Source organism: Phalangium opilio, unplaced genomic scaffold, assembly GCF_054372755.1.
Source record: "Phalangium opilio isolate 3A_F unplaced genomic scaffold, DU_Popi_V2 ptg000087l_1, whole genome shotgun sequence".
In the NCBI taxonomy this organism is placed as follows: Eukaryota; Metazoa; Arthropoda; class Arachnida; order Opiliones; family Phalangiidae; genus Phalangium; species Phalangium opilio.
Window position 1 is genome coordinate 2,192,063 of NW_028324192.1, and position 20,111 is coordinate 2,212,173.

Here is a 20,111-nt window from a genome sequence, read left to right on the forward strand (position 1 = left end):
ACCTGACGACCATTTAATTTTTGGGCTTCCGTGGCGCAATGATTAGCGCGTTCAGCTGTTAATCGAAAGGTTGAAGGTTCGAGCCCACCCGGGAGAGGTGTTGTGGGGTCTCAGATGTAGCGTAAAAAGTCAAAACTTTTCCACAATACGTGACAACCATTTAATTTCTGAGCTTCCGTGGCTCAATGGTTAGCGCGTTCGGCTGTTAACCAATAGGTTGGTGGTTCGAGCCCATCCGGGAGCGGTGTTGTGAGGTCTCAGATGTGAAGTAAAAAGTCAAAGTTTTACCTCAATACCTGACGACCATTTAATATTTGGCCTCCGTTGCGCAATGGTTAGCGCGTTCGGCTGTTAACCGAAAGGTTGGTGGTTCGAGCCCACCCGGGAGCGGTGTTGTGGGATCTCTAATGTAACGTAAAAAGCCAAAGTTTTTCCACAATACCTGACGACCATTTTTTTTTGGGCGTCCGTGGCGCAATGGTTAGCGCGTTCGGCTGTTAACCGAAAGGTTGGTGGTTCGAGCCCATCCGGGAGCGGTGTTGTGACGTCTCAGATGTTACGTAAAATGTCAGAGTTTTTCCACAATACCTGACGAACATTTATTTTTCGGGCTTCCTTGGCGCAATGGTTAGCGCGTTCGGCTGTTAACCGAAAGGTTGGTGGTTCGAGCCCAACCGGGAGAGGTGTTGTAGGGTCTCAGATGTAACGTAATAAGTCATAACTCATCCACAATACCTGACAACCATTTAATTTCTGAGCTTCCGTCGCTCAATGGTTAGCGCTTTCGGCTGTTAACCAATAGGTTGGTGGTTTGAGCGCACCCGGGAGCGGTGTTGTGAGGTCTCAGATGTGACGTAAAAAGTCAAGGTTTTTACACAATACCTGACGAGCATTTAATTTTTTAACTTCCGTGGCGCAATGGTTAGCGCGTTCAGCTTTTAACCAATAGGGTGGTGGTTCGAGCCCACCCGGGAGCGGTGTTGTGGGATCTCAAATGTAACGTAGAAAGACAAAGTTTTTCCACAATACCTGACGACCATTTATTTTTTGGGCTTCCTTGGCGCAATGGTTAGCGCGTTCAGCTGTTAACCGAAAGGTTGGTGGTTCGAGCCCAACCGAGAGAGGTGTTGTAGGGTCTCAGATGTAACGTAATAAGTCATAACTTATCCACAATACCTGACAACCATTTAATTTCTGAGCTTCCGTGGCTCAATGGTTAGCGCGTTCGGCTGTTAACCAATAGGTTGGTGGTTCGAGCCCATCCGGGAGTGGTGTTGTGAGGTCTCAGATGTAACGTAAAATGTCAGAGTTTTTCCACAATACCTGACGAACATTTAATTTTTGGGTTTTCCGTGGCGCAATGGTTAGCGCGTTCGGCTGTTAACCAATAGGTGGGTTGTTCGAGCCCATCCGGGAGCGGTGTTGTCAGGTCTCAGATGTGACGCAAAAAGTCAAGGTTTTTACACAATACCTGACGAGCATTTAATTTTTGGGCTTCCGTGGCTCAATGGTTAGCGCGTTCGGCTGTTAACCAATAGGTTGGTGGTTCGTGCCCACCCGGGAGCGGTGGTGTGGGATCTCATATGTAACGTAGAAAGCCAAAGTTTTGCCACAATACCTGACGACCATTAAATTTTTGGGCCTTCTTGGCGCAATTGTTAGTGCGTTCGGCTGTTAACCGAAAGGTTGGTGGTTCGAGCCCAACCGGAAGAGGTGTTGTAGGGTCTCAGATGTAACGTAAAAAGTCATAACTTATCTACAATACCTGACAACCATTTAATTTCTGAGCTTCCGTGGCTCAAAGGTTAGCGCGTTCGGCTGTTAACCAATAGGTGTGTGGTTCGAGCCCATCCGGGAGCGGTGTTGTGACGTCTCAGATGTGACGTAAAAAGTCAAGGTTTTTTCCACAACACCTGACGACCATTTAAATTTTGGGCTTCCGTGGCGCAATGGTTAGCGCGTTCGGCTGTTAACCGAAAGGTTGGTGGTTCGAGCCCAACCGTGAGAGGTGTTGTAGGGTCTCAGATGTAACGTAATAAGTCATAACTTATCCACAATACCTGACAACCATTTAATCTCTGAGCTTCCGTGGCTCAATGGTTAGCGCGTTCGGCTGTTAACCAATAGGTTGGTGGTTCGAGCCCATCCGGGAGCGGTGTTGTGAGGTCTTAGATGTAACGTAAAATGTCAGAGTTTTTCCACAATACCTGACGAACATTTAATTTTTGGGCTTCCGTGGCGCAATGGTTAGCGCGTTTGGCTGTTAACCAATAGGTTGGTTGTTCGAGCCCATCCGGTGTAGCAAGGATATCGAACTATGGAAAAATACGGAGACCCCATATTTTTCCATACAAGATGTTTATTCAATCCCTTCCTCGCCCGGGTTTTACCACTGACGTAGGTGGCCGATTTCGACGGTTACGCCGAGGAAGGGAGAGGCAGTTCGGCTGAGGACGTTGTAAAGGTAACTTAAGAAGAGAAATAAAGAACTTTGTGATTTCAACTTTGCTCTATTTCTTGTTATAATTTAACCTAGTCGTGATTAATTTAGTCGTGCTCGAGCTTAGTATCTTAATCACTAAACCTCGTCACACTAATTTGGTGGAGGCGCCGGGCAATTTAATTAAGTCCCTTGTAAAGTATATAACCTGAAGTAACTGTTACCGAACCCATCACGACTCGCGAAGCTCGGGACTGCGGGACCAGCGCGATATTTACAACGTTCCTCACGACTCATCGAAGCTCGGGACTGCGGGACCAGAGCTATACGAAGCAGCGCTTTATAGCAAGGAGACCGGGAAGACTGCGGGATTCTCCGGATGATTTTTTTTTCTTCTCCGTTGCCGAACTCCATTAACGTGAGGGTGATCGAATTTGGGACTGCGGGACCATAGGAAAGCAAATCACCTTTAAATTAAGTTTGCATGGGACTGCGGGACCATCATAACGAAAAATAATATCTACAAGTTCGGGACTGCGGGACCGGACGTAAATCAATCACCTTTAAATTAAGTTTGCATGGGACTGCGGGACCATACAAACGAAAAACCATATCTACAAGTTCGGGACTGCGGGACCGGACGTAGAAAATCTCCATCCAACGAGGGATCACCTACTGGAACCTAGTTTGGGACTGCGGGACCAGACGAAAAGGACTCTCCATCCAACGAGGGATCACCTACAGGAACCTAGTTTGGGACTGCGGGACCAAACGAAAAGAACTCTTCCTCCAACGAGGGATCGACTACAACAGGGAGGGAGCATCTACTTCCAAGTGTTGAACATTTGATAAACTATATCTATTAGTTAAGAGATTTTGAACATTTAAGAGATTTGAAAATAACATTGCGCGAATTGTATTAAGACATTTGGATTTTACCTACCCTTCAACAATCTGTGAGTACCCCAAACCCTTTATACGCTAAAATTACAAATAGAAAAATGGGCATAAATACGCGAAGTACAAAAGGGGACCAGGTTTCCGAGCCTAACCCCGAGTTGCCGCGAGACCCGGGAACTAGCGTAATCACGCAACCCGTAGACCAAACCTCTAATGTTAGTAATGCCCAACCACAAGCTATAGGCAATCCTGGCGACCCTATGGCAATGATGGTCCAAATGTTTAAAACAATGTTGGAAGACAATAACAAACGACAAGAGTCGGTTATGCGTAGTATGTTAACCGTACAAAGTCAAGCCCAAAACGCTATGATTAAAAATTTAACTGATAGGTTAAACCAACATTCAAGCACGTCCCCAGGCCCGTCGAGTACTATTGGTGCGTCGAATCAGTGCCCTTCGCCACAATTAGTTTTACAGAATCCCGTCAACGGTAATCCTAATACAAATTCTATAGTATCACCAAACGGTTCGATCTCGAGCAATAATACCCAAATTTACGACCCGAATTTGGTAAACACGACGCAAACTCCTCCGTTGCCACCCCAACTAAACGCTTCGTCTCCGCCCCTTTTGCCACCCGCTACACCGCATTTCAACAACCCATCCCAGCTAAACGGGCTTCCATTAGATAGTCATACCAACAGTCTACCAAAATTTCGTAATGGCGATGACGTCCTAGAGTTCCTAAATCAGGTGGAACGATACAGAAAAGCTCTTAGGCTGACCGACATTAATCTGCTATCTAAAGTAGAATTTATGCTCGAGGACGATTCCATATATTGGTGGGAAAGAGTCAGTCCAGATGTACAGCATTGGGAACAGTTTCGTGACAGGTTTTGTCGGGCATTTATTGGCCATAATTATCAAAGTCAACTAGAAGACCGGATATCCCGTCGAAGACAAGGTCGAGACGAACCCGTTCTTAAATACATTTTGGGAAAAGAACGGCTTTGCCGCATGCATGACCCTTCAATTAGCTCCATGAGCATCGCTAACACAATTCTGTCAGGCCTAAACCCACACCTGCTTCAAATTATGCGCTTACCGGAAAACCCCACACTGACCCAAGTGCAAGAATCGGCTCAAAGAGCTGAGAGTCTGCTTCATCAGACGAAGGAATTTGACCGTCGTCAAGACCGGTTCCGGCAAGGCCCTTATAGTGACCGGAAACCGAACCGCGATTACGTCCAAGACCATAGTGGGCCCAGATCACAGCGCGAAGACGTTGATAAATCAACTTCCGGGAATCTAAAAAGTTTCTCAAATCTCAACCAACATAGGAATGATAGCGCCTTGAAGTGTCGCAACTGTGGGAAAGCAGGACACAAGGCCTTCCACTGTCCGACCCGAAATCATGGTAAAGAGAGGTCGGAAAGTTCGAGACGCATGTTTGTTGCCTCTGTGACGAAGGACGATTCCGAACCGGACGATAATTTATCAGTAGAATCGGACCCAGAGTACGAAGATAGCGATGAGCTCAACAGCGAGTCATATCCCCCATAAATTTTACGATTTTCCCTCCATTTCTTATATTTTTGTTCTTTTTTTTTTGTTTTGTTTTGTTACGAATTTTCTTGGTTTGTTACCATTTTTTTTGTGCACTATAGTTGTAGGTTCACATACATTGTCATTATCCTTGCCTCTTTTGTTAGTGTCGATTGTAGGCTCCACTTAAGGTGGGGGGAGTTTGTAGCAAGGATATCGAACTATGGAAAAATACGGAGACCCCATATTTTTCCATACAAGATGTTTATTCAATCCCTTCCTCGCCCGGGTTTTACCACTGACGTAGGTGGCCGATTTCGACGGTTACGCCGAGGAAGGGAGAGGCAGTTCGGCTGAGGACGTTGTAAAGGTAACTTAAGAAGAGAAATAAAGAACTTTGTGATTTCAACTTTGCTCTATTTCTTGTTATAATTTAACCTAGTCGTGATTAATTTAGTCGTGCTCGAGCTTAGTATCTTAATCACTAAACCTCGTCACACCGGGAGCGGTGTTGTGAGGTCTCAGATGTAACGTAAAATGTCAGAGTTTTTCCACAATACCTGACGAACATTTAATTTTTGGGCTTCCTTGGCGCAATTATTAGCGCGTTCAACTGTTAATCGAAAGGCTGGTGGTTCAAGCCCACCCGGAAGAGGTGTTGTGGGGTCTCAGATGTAGCGTAAAAAGTCAAAACTTATCCACAATACGTGACAACCATTTAATTTCTGAGATTCCGTGGCTCAATGGTTAGCGCGTTCGGCTGTTAACCAATAGGTTGGTGGTTCGAGCCCACCCGGGAGCGGTGGTGTGGGATCTCAAATGTAACGTAGAAAGCCAAAGTTTTGCCACAATACCTGACGACCATTAAATTTTTGGGCTTCCTTGGCGCAATTGTTAGTGCGTTCGGCTGTTAACCGAAAGGTTGGTGGTTCGTGCCCAACCGGAAGAGGTGTTGTAGGGTCTCAGATGTAACGTAAAAAGTCATAACTTATCTACAATACCTGACAACCATTTAATTTGTGAGCTTCCGTGGCTCAAAGGTTAGCGCGTTCGGCTGTTAACTAATAGGTGTGTGGTTCGAGCCCATCCGGGAGCGGTGTTGTGACGTCTCAGATGTGATGTAAAAAGTCAAGGTTTTTTCCACAACACCTGACGACCATTTAAATTTTGGGCTTCCGTGGCGCAATGGTTAGCGCGTTCGGCTGTTAACCAATAGGTTGGTGGTTCGAGCCCATCCGGGAGCGGTGTTGTGAGGTCTCAGATGTAACGTAAAATGTCAAGGTTTTTACACAATACCTGACGAGCATTTAACTTTGGGCTTCCGTGGCTCAATGGTTAGCGCGTTCGGCTGTTAACCAATAGGTTTGGTGGTTCGAGCCCATCCGGGAGCGGTGTTGTGAGGTCTCAGATGTGACGTAAAAAGTCAAGGTTTTTACACAATACCTGACGAGCATTTAACTTTGGGCTTCCGTGGCTCAATGGTTAGCGCGTTCGGCTGTTAACCAATAGGTTGGTGGTTCGAGCCCATCCGGGAGCGGTGTTGTGACGTCTCAAATGTAACATAAAATGTCAGAGTTTTTCCACAATACCTGTCGAACATTGAATTTTTGGGCTTCCGTGGCGCAATGGTTAGCGCGTTCAGCTGTTAATCGAAAGGTTGGTGGTACGAGCCCACCCGGGAGAGGTGTTGTGGGGTCTCAAATGTAACGTAAAAATTCAAGGTTTTTCCACAATACCTGACGAACATTTAATTTTTGGGCTTCCTTGGGGCAATGGTTAGCGCGTTCGGCTGTTAACCGAAAGGTTGGTGGTTCGATCCCAACCGGGAGAGGTGTTGTAGGGTATCAGATGTAACGTAATAAGTCATAACTTTTCCACAATACGTGAAAACCATTTAATTTCTGGGCTTCCGTGGCTCAATGATTAGCGCGTTCGGCTGTTAACCAATAGGTTGGTGGTTCGAGCCCACCCGGGAGCGGTGTTGTGGGATCTCAAATGTAACGTAAAAATTCAAGGTTTTTCCACAATACCTGACGAACATTTAATTTTTGGGCTTCCTTGGGGCAATGGCTAGCGCGTTCGGCTGTTAACCGAAAGGTTGGTGGTTCGATCCCAACCGGGAGAGGTGTTGTAGGGTATCAGATGTAACGTAATAAGTCATAACTTATCCACAATACCTCACAACCATTTAATTTCCGAGCTTCCTTGGCTCAATGGTTATCGCGTTCGGCTGTTAACCAATAGGTTTGTGGTTCGAGCCCATCCGGGATGCGGTGTTGTGAGGTCTCAGATGTAACGTAAAATGTCAGGGTTTTTCACAATACCTGTCGAACATTGAATTTTTGGGCTTCCGTGGCGCAATGGTTAGCGCGTTCAGCTGTTAATCGAAAGGTTGGTGGTACGAGCCCACCCGGGAGAGGTGTTGTGGGGTCTCAGATGTAGCGTAAAAAGTCAAAACTTTTCCACAATACGTGAAAACCATTTAATTTCTGGGCTTCCGTGGCTCAATGATTAGCGCGTTCGGCTGTTAACCAATAGGTTGGTGGTTCGAGCCCACCCGGGAGCGGTGTTGTGGGATCTCAAATGTAACGTAAAAATTCAAGGTTTTTCCACAATACCAGACGAACATTTAATTTTTGGGCTTCCTTGGGGCAATGGTTAGCGCGTTCGGCTGTTAACCGAAAGGTTGGTGGTTCGATCCCAACCGGGAGAGGTGTTGTAGGGTATCAGATGTAACGTAATAAGTCATAACTTATCCACAATACCTGACAACCATTTAATTTCCGAGCTTCCTTGGCTCAATGGTTATCGCGTTCGGCTGTTAACCAATAGGTTTGTGGTTCGAGCCCATCCGGGATGCGGTGTTGTGAGGTCTCAGATGTAACGTAAAATGTCAGAGTTTTTCACAATACCTGACGAACATTTAATTTTTGGGCTTCCGTGGCGCAATGATTAGCGCGTTCAGCTGTTAATCGAAAGGTTGAAGGTTCGAGCCCACCCGGGAGAGGTGTTGTGGGGTCTCATATGTAGCGTAAAAAGTCAAAACTTATCCACAATACGTGACAATCATTTAATTTCTGAGCTTCCGTGGCTCAATGGTTAGCGCGTTCGGCTATTAACCAATAGGTTGGTGGTTCGAGCTCATCCGGGAGCGGTGTTGTGAGGTCTCAGATGTGACGTAAAAAGTCAAGGTTTTTACGCAAAACCTGACGAGCATTTAATTTTTGGGCTTCCGTGGCGCAATGGTTAGCGCGTTCTGCTGTTGACCCATAGGTTGGTGGTTCGAGCCCACCCAGGAGCGGTGTTGTGGGATCTCAAATGTAACGTAGAAAGCCAAAGTTTTTCCACAATACCTGACGACCATTTAATTTCTGAGCTTCCGTGGCTCAATGGTTAGCGCGTTCAGCTGTTAATCGAAAGGTTGGTGGTTGTGGGGTCTCATATGTAACGTAGAAAGCCAAAGTTTTTCCACAATACCTGACAACCATTTAATTTCTGAGCTTCCGTGGCTCAATGGTTAGCGCGTTCGGCTGTTAGCCAATAGGTTGGTGCTTCAAGCATACCCGGGAGCGGTGTTGTGGGATCTCGAATGTAACGTAGAAAGCCAAAGTTTTTCCACAATACCTGACGACCATTTAATTTTTGGGCTTCCGTGGCGCAATGGTTAGCGCGTTCGGCTGTTAACCGAAAGGTTGGTGGTTCAAGCCCATCCGGGAGCGGTGTTGTGGCGTCTCAGATGTTACGTAAAAAGTCAAGGTTTTTCCACAATACCTGACGACCATTTAATTTTTGGGCTTCCGTGGCTCAATAGTTAGCGCGTTCGGCTGTTAACCAATGGGTTGGTGGTTCGAGGCCACCCGGGAGCGGTGTTGTGGGATCTCACATGTAACGTAGAAAGCCAAAGTTTTTCCACAATACCTGACGACCATTTAATTTTTGGGCTTCCGTGGCGCAATGGCTAGCGCGTTCGGCTGGTAATCGAAAGGTTGGTGGTTCAAGCCCACCCGGGAGCGGTGTTGTGGGATCACGAATGTAACGTAGAAAGCCAAAGTTTTTCCAGAATACCTGACGACCATTTAATTTTTGGGCTTCCGTGGCGCAATAATTAGCGCGTTCAGCTGTTAATCGAAAGGTTGGTGGTTCGAGCCCACCCGAGAGAGGTGTTGTGGGGTCTCAGATGTAGCGTAAAAAGTCAAAACTTTTCCACAATACGTGACAACGATTTAAATTCTGAGCTTCCGTGGCTCAATGGTTAGCGCGTTCGGCTGTTAGCCAATAGGTTGGTGCTTCAAGCATACCCGGGAGCGGTGTTGTGGGATCTCGAATGTAACGTAGAAAGCCAAAGTTTTTCCACAATACCTGACGACCATTTAATTTTTGGGCTTCCGTGGCGCAATGGTTAGCGCGTTCGGCTGTTAACCGAAAGGTTGGTGGTTCAAGCCCATCCGGGAGCGGTGTTGTGGCGTCTCAGATGTTACGTAAAAAGTCAAGGTTTTTCCACAATACCTGACGACCATTTAATTTTTGGGCTTCCGTGGCTCAATAGTTAGCGCGTTCGGCTGTTAACCAATGGGTTGGTGGTTCGAGGCCACCCGGGAGCGGTGTTGTGGGATCTCACATGTAACGTAGAAAGCCAAAGTTTTTCCACAATACCTGACGACCATTTAATTTTTGGGCTTCCGTGGCGCAAGGGTTAGCGCGTTCGGCTGGTAACCGAAAGGTTGGTAGTTCGAGCCCACCCGGGAGCGGTGTTGTGGGATCACGAATGTAACGTAGAAAGCCAAAGTTTTTCCAGAATACCTGACGACCATTTAATTTTTGGGCTTCCGGGGCGCAATGGTTAGCGCGTTCAGCTGTTATTCAAAAGACTGGTGGTTTGAGCCCTTTCGGGAGCGGTGTTGTGACGTCTCAGATGTTACGTAAAAAGTCAAGGTTTTTCCACAATACCTGACGACCATTTAATTTTTGGGCTTTCGTTGCTCAATGGTTAGCGCGTTCGGCTGTTAGCCAATAGGTTGGTGGTTCGAGCCCACCCGGGAGCGGTGTTGTGGGATCTCAAATGTAACGTAGAAAGCCAAAGTTTTTCCACAATACCTGACGACCATTTAATTTCTGAGCTTCCGTGGCTCAATGGTTAGCGCGTTCGGCTGTTAACCAATAGTTTGGTAGTTCGAGCCCATCCGGGAGCGGTGTTGTGAGGTCTCAGATGTGACGTAAAAAGTCAAGGTTTTTCCACAATACCTGACGACCATTTAATTTTTGAGCTTCCGTGGCGCAATGGTTAGCGCGTTCTTCTGTTAATCGAAAGGTTGGTGGTTCGAGCCCACCCGGGAGAGGTGTTGTGGGGTCTCAGATGTAGCGTAAAAAGTCAAAACTTTTCCACAATACGTGACAACGATTTAAATTCTGAGCTTCCGTGGCTCAATGTTTAGCGCGTTCGGCTGTTAGCCAATAGGTTGGTGGTTCGAGCCCACCCGGGAGCGGTGTTGTGGGATCTCAAATGCAACGTAGAAAGCCAAAGTTTTTCCACAATACCTGACGACCATTTAATTTCTGAGCTTCCGTGGCTCAATGGTTAGCGCGTTCGGCTGTTAACCAATAGTTTGGTAGTTCGAGCCCATCCGGGAGCGGTGTTGTGAGGTCTCAGATGTGACGTAAAAAGTCAAGGTTTTTCCACAATACCTGACGACCATTTAATTTTTGAGCTTCCGTGGCGCAATGGTTAGCGCGTTCTTCTGTTAATCGAAAGGTTGGTGGTTCGAGCCCACCCGGGAGAGGTGTTGTGGGGTCTCAGATGTAGCGTAAAAAGTCAAAACTTTTCCACAATACGTGACAACGATTTAATTTCTGAGCTTCCGTGGCTCAATGTTTAGCGTGTTCGGCTGTTAACCAATAGGTTGGTGGTTCGAGGCCACCCGGGAGCGGTGTTGTGGGATCTCACATGTAACGTAGAAAGCCAAAGTTTTTCCACAATACCTGACGACCATTTAATTTTTGGGCTTCCGTGGCGCAAGGGTTAGCGCGTTCGGCTGGTAACCGAAAGGTTGGTAGTTCGAGCCCACCCGGGAGCGGTGTTGTGGGATCACGAATGTAACGTAGAAAGCCAAAGTTTTTCCAGAATACCTGACGACCATTTAATTTTTGGGCTTCCGGGGCGCAATGGTTAGCGCGTTCAGCTGTTATTCAAAAGACTGGTGGTTTGAGCCCTTTCGGGAGCGGTGTTGTGAGGTCTCAGATGTAGCGTAAAAAGTCAAAACTTTTCCACAAAACGTGACAACCATTTAATTTCTGAGCTTTCGTGGCTCAATGGTTAGCGCGTTCGGCTGTTAGCCAATAGGTTGGTGGTTCGAGCCCACCCGGGAGCGGTGTTGTGGGATCTCAAATGTAACGTAGAAAGCCAAAGTTTTTCCACAATACCTGACGACCATTTAATTTCTGAGCTTCCGTGGCTCAATGGTTAGCGCGTTCGGCTGTTAACCAATAGTTTGGTAGTTCGAGCCCATCCGGGAGCGGTGTTGTGAGGTCTCAGATGTGACGTAAAAAGTCAAGGTTTTTCCACAATACCTGACGACCATTTAATTTTTGAGCTTCCGTGGCGCAATGGTTAGCGCGTTCTTCTGTTAATCGAAAGGTTGGTGGTTCGAGCCCACCCGGGAGAGGTGTTGTGGGGTCTCAGATGTAGCGTAAAAAGTCAAGGTTTTTCCACAATACCTGACGACCATTTAATTTTTGGGCTTCCGTGGCTCAATAGTTAGCGCGTTCGGCTGTTAACCAATGGGTTGGTGGTTCGAGGCCACCCGGGAGCGGTGTTGTGGGATCTCACATGTAACGTAGAAAGCCAAAGTTTTTCCACAATACCTGACGACCATTTAATTTTTGGGCTTCCGTGGCGCAATGGCTAGCGCGTTCGGCTGGTAATCGAAAGGTTGGTGGTTCAAGCCCACCCGGGAGCGGTGTTGTGGGATCACGAATGTAACGTAGAAAGCCAAAGTTTTTCCAGAATACCTGACGACCATTTAATTTTTGGGCTTCCGTGGCGCAATAATTAGCGCGTTCAGCTGTTAATCGAAAGGTTGGTGGTTCGAGCCCACCCGAGAGAGGTGTTGTGGGGTCTCAGATGTAGCGTAAAAAGTCAAAACTTTTCCACAATACGTGACAACGATTTAAATTCTGAGCTTCCGTGGCTCAATGGTTAGCGCGTTCGGCTGTTAGCCAATAGGTTGGTGCTTCAAGCATACCCGGGAGCGGTGTTGTGGGATCTCGAATGTAACGTAGAAAGCCAAAGTTTTTCCACAATACCTGACGACCATTTAATTTTTGGGCTTCCGTGGCGCAATGGTTAGCGCGTTCGGCTGTTAACCGAAAGGTTGGTGGTTCAAGCCCATCCGGGAGCGGTGTTGTGGCGTCTCAGATGTTACGTAAAAAGTCAAGGTTTTTCCACAATACCTGACGACCATTTAATTTTTGGGCTTCCGTGGCTCAATAGTTAGCGCGTTCGGCTGTTAACCAATGGGTTGGTGGTTCGAGGCCACCCGGGAGCGGTGTTGTGGGATCTCACATGTAACGTAGAAAGCCAAAGTTTTTCCACAATACCTGACGACCATTTAATTTTTGGGCTTCCGTGGCGCAAGGGTTAGCGCGTTCGGCTGGTAACCGAAAGGTTGGTAGTTCGAGCCCACCCGGGAGCGGTGTTGTGGGATCACGAATGTAACGTAGAAAGCCAAAGTTTTTCCAGAATACCTGACGACCATTTAATTTTTGGGCTTCCGGGGCGCAATGGTTAGCGCGTTCAGCTGTTATTCAAAAGACTGGTGGTTTGAGCCCTTTCGGGAGCGGTGTTGTGACGTCTCAGATGTTACGTAAAAAGTCAAGGTTTTTCCACAATACCTGACGACCATTTAATTTTTGGGCTTTCGTTGCTCAATGGTTAGCGCGTTCGGCTGTTAGCCAATAGGTTGGTGGTTCGAGCCCACCCGGGAGCGGTGTTGTGGGATCTCAAATGTAACGTAGAAAGCCAAAGTTTTTCCACAATACCTGACGACCATTTAATTTCTGAGCTTCCGTGGCTCAATGGTTAGCGCGTTCGGCTGTTAACCAATAGTTTGGTAGTTCGAGCCCATCCGGGAGCGGTGTTGTGAGGTCTCAGATGTGACGTAAAAAGTCAAGGTTTTTCCACAATACCTGACGACCATTTAATTTTTGAGCTTCCGTGGCGCAATGGTTAGCGCGTTCTTCTGTTAATCGAAAGGTTGGTGGTTCGAGCCCACCCGGGAGAGGTGTTGTGGGGTCTCAGATGTAGCGTAAAAAGTCAAAACTTTTCCACAATACGTGACAACGATTTAAATTCTGAGCTTCCGTGGCTCAATGTTTAGCGCGTTCGGCTGTTAGCCAATAGGTTGGTGGTTCGAGCCCACCCGGGAGCGGTGTTGTGGGATCTCAAATGCAACGTAGAAAGCCAAAGTTTTTCCACAATACCTGACGACCATTTAATTTCTGAGCTTCCGTGGCTCAATGGTTAGCGCGTTCGGCTGTTAACCAATAGTTTGGTAGTTCGAGCCCATCCGGGAGCGGTGTTGTGAGGTCTCAGATGTGACGTAAAAAGTCAAGGTTTTTCCACAATACCTGACGACCATTTAATTTTTGAGCTTCCGTGGCGCAATGGTTAGCGCGTTCTTCTGTTAATCGAAAGGTTGGTGGTTCGAGCCCACCCGGGAGAGGTGTTGTGGGGTCTCAGATGTAGCGTAAAAAGTCAAAACTTTTCCACAATACGTGACAACGATTTAATTTCTGAGCTTCCGTGGCTCAATGTTTAGCGTGTTCGGCTGTTAACCAATAGGTTGGTGGTTCGAGGCCACCCGGGAGCGGTGTTGTGGGATCTCACATGTAACGTAGAAAGCCAAAGTTTTTCCACAATACCTGACGACCATTTAATTTTTGGGCTTCCGTGGCGCAAGGGTTAGCGCGTTCGGCTGGTAACCGAAAGGTTGGTAGTTCGAGCCCACCCGGGAGCGGTGTTGTGGGATCACGAATGTAACGTAGAAAGCCAAAGTTTTTCCAGAATACCTGACGACCATTTAATTTTTGGGCTTCCGGGGCGCAATGGTTAGCGCGTTCAGCTGTTATTCAAAAGACTGGTGGTTTGAGCCCTTTCGGGAGCGGTGTTGTGAGGTCTCAGATGTAGCGTAAAAAGTCAAAACTTTTCCACAAAACGTGACAACCATTTAATTTCTGAGCTTTCGTGGCTCAATGGTTAGCGCGTTCGGCTGTTAGCCAATAGGTTGGTGGTTCGAGCCCACCCGGGAGCGGTGTTGTGGGATCTCAAATGTAACGTAGAAAGCCAAAGTTTTTCCACAATACCTGACGACCATTTAATTTCTGAGCTTCCGTGGCTCAATGGTTAGCGCGTTCGGCTGTTAACCAATAGTTTGGTAGTTCGAGCCCATCCGGGAGCGGTGTTGTGAGGTCTCAGATGTGACGTAAAAAGTCAAGGTTTTTCCACAATACCTGACGACCATTTAATTTTTGAGCTTCCGTGGCGCAATGGTTAGCGCGTTCTTCTGTTAATCGAAAGGTTGGTGGTTCGAGCCCACCCGGGAGAGGTGTTGTGGGGTCTCAGATGTAGCGTAAAAAGTCAAAACTTTTCCACAATACGTGACAACGATTTAAATTCTGAGCTTCCGTGGCTCAATGTTTAGCGCGTTCGGCTGTTAGCCAATAGGTTGGTGGTTCGAGCCCACCCGGGAGCGGTGTTGTGGGATCTCAAATGCAACGTAGAAAGCCAAAGTTTTTCCACAATACCTGACGACCATTTAATTTCTGAGCTTCCGTGGCTCAATGGTTAGCGCGTTCGGCTGTTAACCAATAGTTTGGTAGTTCGAGCCCATCCGGGAGCGGTGTTGTGAGGTCTCAGATGTGACGTAAAAAGTCAAGGTTTTTCCACAATACCTGACGACCATTTAATTTTTGAGCTTCCGTGGCGCAATGGTTAGCGCGTTCTTCTGTTAATCGAAAGGTTGGTGGTTCGAGCCCACCCGGGAGAGGTGTTGTGGGGTCTCAGATGTAGCGTAAAAAGTCAAAACTTTTCCACAATACGTGACAACGATTTAATTTCTGAGCTTCCGTGGCTCAATGTTTAGCGTGTTCGGCTGTTAACCAATAGGTTGGTGGTTCGGGCCCACCCGGGAGCGGTGTTGTGAGTTCTCAGATGTGACGTAAAATGTCAGAGTTTTTCCACAATACCTGACGAATATTTAATATTTGGGCTTCCTTGGCGCAATGGTTAGCGCGTTTGGCTGTTAACAGAAAGTTTGGTGGTTCGAGCACACCCGGGAGCGGTGCTATGAGGTCTCAGGTGTTACGTAAAAAGTCAAAGTTTTTCCACAATACCGGACGACCATTTAATTTCAGAGCTTCCGTGGCTCAATGGCTAGCGCTTTCGGCTTTTAACCGAAATTTTGGTTTTTCGAGCCCATCCGGGAGCGTTTTGTGAGGTCTCAGATGTAACGTAAAAAGTCAGAGTTTTTCCACAATACATGACGACCATTTAATATTTAGGCTTCCGTGGCGCAATGGTTAGCGCGTTCAGCTGCTATTCAAAAGACTGGTGGTTTGAGCCCTCCCGGGAGCGGTGTTGTGACGTCTCGAATGTAACGTAAAATGTCAGAGTTTTTCCACAATACCTGACGAACATTTAATTTTTGGGCTTCCGTGGCGCAATAATTAGCGCGTTCAGCTGTTAATCGAAAGGTTGGTGGTTCGAGCCCACCCGGGAGAGGTTTTGTGGGGTCTCAGATGTAGCGTATAATGTCAAAACTTTTCCACAATACGTAACAACCTTTTAATTTCTGAGCTTCCGTGGCTCAATGCTTAGCGCGTTCGGCTGTTAGCCAATAGATTGGTGGTTCGAGCCCACCCGGGAGCGGTGTTGTGGGATCTCAAATGTAACGTAGAAAGCCAAAGTTTTTCCACAATACCTGACGACCATTTATTTTTTGGGCTTCCTTGGCGCAATGGTTAGCGCGTTCGGCTGTTAACCGAAAGGTTGGTGGTTCGAGCCCAACCGAGAGAGGTGTTGTAGGGTCTCAGATGTAACGTAATAAGTCATAACTTATCCACAATACGTGACAACCATTTAATTTCTGAGCTTCCGTGGCTCAATGGTTAGCGCGTTCGGCTGTTAACCAATAGGTTGGTGGTTCGAGCCCACCCGGGAGCGGTGGTGTGGTATCTCAAATGTAACGTAGAAAGCCAAAGTTTTGCCACAATACCTGACGACCATTAAATTTTTGGGCTTCCTTGGCGCAATGGTTAGCGCGTACGGCTGTTAACCGAAAGGTTGGTGGTTCGAGCCCAACCGGAATAGGTGTTGTGACGTCTCAGGTGTGACGTAAAAAGCCAAGGTTTTTTCCACAACACCTGACGACCATTTAATTTTTGGGCTTCCGTGGCGCAATGGTTAGCGCGTTCGGCTTTTAACCAATAGGTTGGTGGTTCGAGCCCATCCGGGAGCGGTGTAGTGAGGTCTCAGATGTAACGTAAAATGTCAGAGTTTTTCCACAATACCTGACGAACATTTAATTTTTGGGCTTCCGTGCCGCAATGACTAGCGCGTTCAGCTGTTAATCTAAAGGTTGAAGGTTCGAGCCCACCCGGGAGAGGTGTTGTGGGGTCTCAGATGTAGCGTAAAAAGTCAAAACTTTTCCACAATACGTGACAACCATTTAATTTCTGAGCTTCCGTGGCTCAATGGTTAGCGCGTTCGGCTGTTAACCAATAAGTTGGTGGTTCGAGCCCATCCGGGAGCGGTGTTGTGACGTCTCTGATGTGACGTAAAAAGTCAAGGTTTTTCCACAATACCGGACGACCATTTAAATTTTGGGCTTCCGTGGCGCAATCGTTAGCGCGTTCGGCTGTTAACAGAAAGGTTGGTGGTTCGAGCACACCCGGGAGCGGTGCTATGAGGTCTCAGATGTTACGTAAAAAGTCAAAGTTTTTCCACAATACCGGACGACCATTTAATTTTTGGGCTTCCGTGGCGCAATGGTTAGCGCGTTCAGCTGCTATTCAAAAGACTGGTGGTTTGAGCCCTCCCGGGAGCGGTGTTGTGACGTCTCAGATGTAACATAAAATGTCAGAGTTTTTCCACAATACCTGACGAACATTGAAATTTTGGGCTTCCGTGGCGCAATGGTTAGCGCGTTCAGCTGTTAATCGAAAGGTTGGTGGTTCGAGCCCACCCGGGAGAGGTGTTGTGGGGTCTCAGATGTAGCGTAAAAAGTCAAAACTTTTCCACAATACGTGACAACCATTTAATTTCTGAGCTTCCGTGGCTCAATGGTTAGCGCGTTCGGCTGTTAACTAATAGGTTAGTGGTTCGAGCCCACCCGGGAGCAGCGTTGTGGGATCTCAAATGTAACGTAGAAAGCCAAAGTTTTTCCACAATACCTGACGATCATTTAATTTTTGGGCTTCCGTGGCGCAATGGTTAGGGCGTTCGCCTGTTAACCAATAGGTTGGTAGTTCGAGCCCATCCGGGAGCGGTGTTGTGAGGTCTCAGATGTGACGTAAAAAGTCAAGGTTTTTCCACAATACCTGACGACCATTTAATTTTTGGGCTTCCGTGGCGCAATGATTAGCGCGTTCAGCTGTTAATCGAAAGGTTGAAGGTTCGAGCCCACCCGGGAGAGGTGTTGTGGGGCCTCATATGTAGCGTAAAAAGTCAAAACTTATCCACAATACGTGACAATCATTTAATTTCTGAGCTTCCGTGGCTCAATGGTTAGCGCATTCAGCTGTTAACCAATAGGTTGGTGGTTCGAGCTCATCCGGGAGCGGTGTTGTGAGGTCTCAGATGTGACGTAAAAAGTCTAGGTTTTTACGCAAAACCTGACGAGCATTTAATTTTTGGGCTTCCGTGGCGCAATGGTTAGCGCGTTCTGCTGTTGACCCATAGGTTGGTGGTTCGAGCCCACCTGGGAGCGGTGTTGTGGGATCTCAAATGTAACGTAGAAAGCCAAAGTTTTTCCACAATACCTGACGACCATTTAATTTCAGAGCTTCCGTGGCTCAATGGTTAGCGCGTTCAGCTGTTAATCGAAAGGCTGGTGGTTGTGGGGTCTCAAATGTAACGTAGAAAGCCAAAGTTTTTCCACAATACCTGACAACCATTTATTTTCTGAGCTTCCGCGGCTCAATGGTTAGCGCGTTCGGCTGTTAGCCAATAGGTTGGCGCTTCAAGCATACCCGGGAGCGGTGTTGTGGGATCTCGAATGTAACGTAGAAAGCCAAAGTTTTTCCACAATACCTGACGACCATTTAATTTTTGGGCTTCCGTGGCGCAATGGTTAGCGCGTTCGGCTGTTAACCGAAAGGTTGGTGGTTCAAGCCCATCCGGGAGCGGTGTTGTGACGTCTCAGATGTGACGTAAAAAGTCAAGGTTTTTCCACAATACCTGACGACCATTTAATTTTTGGGCTTCCGTGGCTCAATGGTTAGCGCGTTCGGCTGTTAACCAATAGGTTGGTGGTTCGAGGCCACCCGGGAGCGCTGTTGTGGGATCTCACATGTAACGTAGAAAGCCAAATTTTTTCCACAATACCTGACGACCATTTAATTTTTGGGCTTCCGTGGCGCAATGGTTAGCGCGTTCGGCTGGTAACCGAAAGGTTGGTGGTTCAAGCCCACCCGGGAGCGGTGTTGTGGGATCACGAATGTAACGTAGAAAGCCAAAGTTTTTCCAGAATACCTGACGACCATTTAATTTTTGGGCTTCCGTGGCGCAATAATTAGCGCGTTCAGCTGTTAATCGAAAGGTTGGTGGTTCGAGCCCACCCGAGAGAGGTGTTGTGGGGTCTCAGATGTAGCGTAAAAAGTCAAAACTTTTCCACAATACGTGACAACCATTTAATTTCTGAGCTTTCGTGGCTCAATGGTTAGCGCGTTCGGCTGTTAGCCAATAGGTTGGTGGTTCGAGCCCACCCGGGAGCGGTGTTGTGGGATCTCAAATGTAACGTAGAAAGCCAAAGTTTTTCCACAATACCTGACGACCATTTAATTTTTGGGCTTCCGGGGCGCAATGGTTAGCGCGTTCAGCTGTTAATCGAAAGGTTGGTGGTTCGAGCCCACCCGGGAGAGGTGTTGTGGGGTCTCAGATGTAGCGTAAAAAGTCAAAACTTTTCCACAATACGTGACAACGATTTAATTTCTGAGCTTCCGTGGCTCAATGTTTAGCGCGTTCGGCTGTTAGCCAATAGGTTGGTGGTTCGAGCCCACCCGGGAGCGGTGTTGTGGGATCTCAAATGTAACGTAGAAAGCCAAAGTTTTTCCACAATACCTGACGACCATTTAATTTCTGAGCATCCGTGGCTCAATGGTTAGCACGTTCTGCTGTTAATCAATAGTTTGGTAGTTCGAGCCCATCCGGGAGCGGTGTTGTGAGGTCTCAGATGTGACGTAAAAAGTCAAGGTTTTTCCACAATACCTGACGACCATTTAATTTTTGGGCTTTCCTTGGCGCAATGATTAGCGCGTTCAGCTGTTAATCGAAAGGTTGAAGGTTCGAGCCCACCCGGGAGAGGTGTTGTGGGGTCTCATATGTAGCGTAAAAAGTCAAAACGTATCCACAATACGTGACAATCATTTAATTTCTGAGCTTCCGTGGCTCAATGGTTAGCGCGTTCGGCTGTTAACCAATAGGTTGGTGGTTCGAGCTCATCCGGGAGCGGTGTTGTGAGGTCTCAGATGTGACGTAAAAAGTCTAGGTTTTTACGCAAAACCTGACGAGCATTTAATTTTTGGGCTTCCGTGGCGCAATGGTTAGCGCGTTCTGCTGTTGACCCATAGGTTGGTGGTTCGAGCCCACCCGGGAGCGGTGTTGTGGGATCTCAAATGTAACGTAGAAAGCCAAAGTTTTTCCACAATATCTGACGACCATTTAATTTCTGAGCTTCCGTGGCTCAATGGTTAGCGCGTTCAGCTGTTAATCGAAAGGTTGGTGGTTGTGGGGTCTCAAATGTAACGTAGAAAGCCAAAGTTTTTCCACAATACCTGACAACCATTTAATTTCTGAGCTTCCGTGGCTCAATGGTTAGCGCGTTCGGCTGTTAGCCAATAGGTTGGCGCTTCAAGCATACCCGGGAGCGGTGTTGTGGGATCTCGAATGTAACGTAGAAAGCCAAAGTTTTTCCACAATACCTGACGACCATTTAATTTTTGGGCTTCCGTGG

The 20,111-nt window shown here is 47.4% G+C and overlaps 7 non-coding genes across 7 annotated transcripts; all 7 read left to right on the forward strand.

The window, feature by feature from the left end:
- The first annotated feature begins 8,827 nt into the window (after window positions 1-8,827).
- Window positions 8,828-8,900, forward strand: TRNAT-GGU (transfer RNA threonine (anticodon GGU)). Its single transcript has one exon. It is a non-coding gene; the product is annotated as a tRNA-Thr (tRNA).
- A 662-nt stretch (window positions 8,901-9,562) lies between these two features.
- On the forward strand, window positions 9,563-9,635 carry TRNAT-GGU (transfer RNA threonine (anticodon GGU)). Its single transcript has one exon. It is a non-coding gene; the product is annotated as a tRNA-Thr (tRNA).
- Window positions 9,636-10,885: 1,250 nt separating this feature from the next.
- Window positions 10,886-10,958, forward strand: TRNAT-GGU (transfer RNA threonine (anticodon GGU)). Its single transcript has one exon. It is a non-coding gene; the product is annotated as a tRNA-Thr (tRNA).
- Window positions 10,959-11,767: 809 nt separating this feature from the next.
- TRNAT-GGU (transfer RNA threonine (anticodon GGU)) lies at window positions 11,768-11,840 on the forward strand. Its single transcript has one exon. It is a non-coding gene; the product is annotated as a tRNA-Thr (tRNA).
- Window positions 11,841-12,502: 662 nt separating this feature from the next.
- TRNAT-GGU (transfer RNA threonine (anticodon GGU)) lies at window positions 12,503-12,575 on the forward strand. The gene has a single exon. It is a non-coding gene; the product is annotated as a tRNA-Thr (tRNA).
- Window positions 12,576-13,825: 1,250 nt separating this feature from the next.
- TRNAT-GGU (transfer RNA threonine (anticodon GGU)) lies at window positions 13,826-13,898 on the forward strand. Its single transcript has one exon. It is a non-coding gene; the product is annotated as a tRNA-Thr (tRNA).
- Window positions 13,899-18,506: 4,608 nt separating this feature from the next.
- Window positions 18,507-18,579, forward strand: TRNAT-GGU (transfer RNA threonine (anticodon GGU)). The gene has a single exon. It is a non-coding gene; the product is annotated as a tRNA-Thr (tRNA).
- Window positions 18,580-20,111: the final 1,532 nt, after the last annotated feature.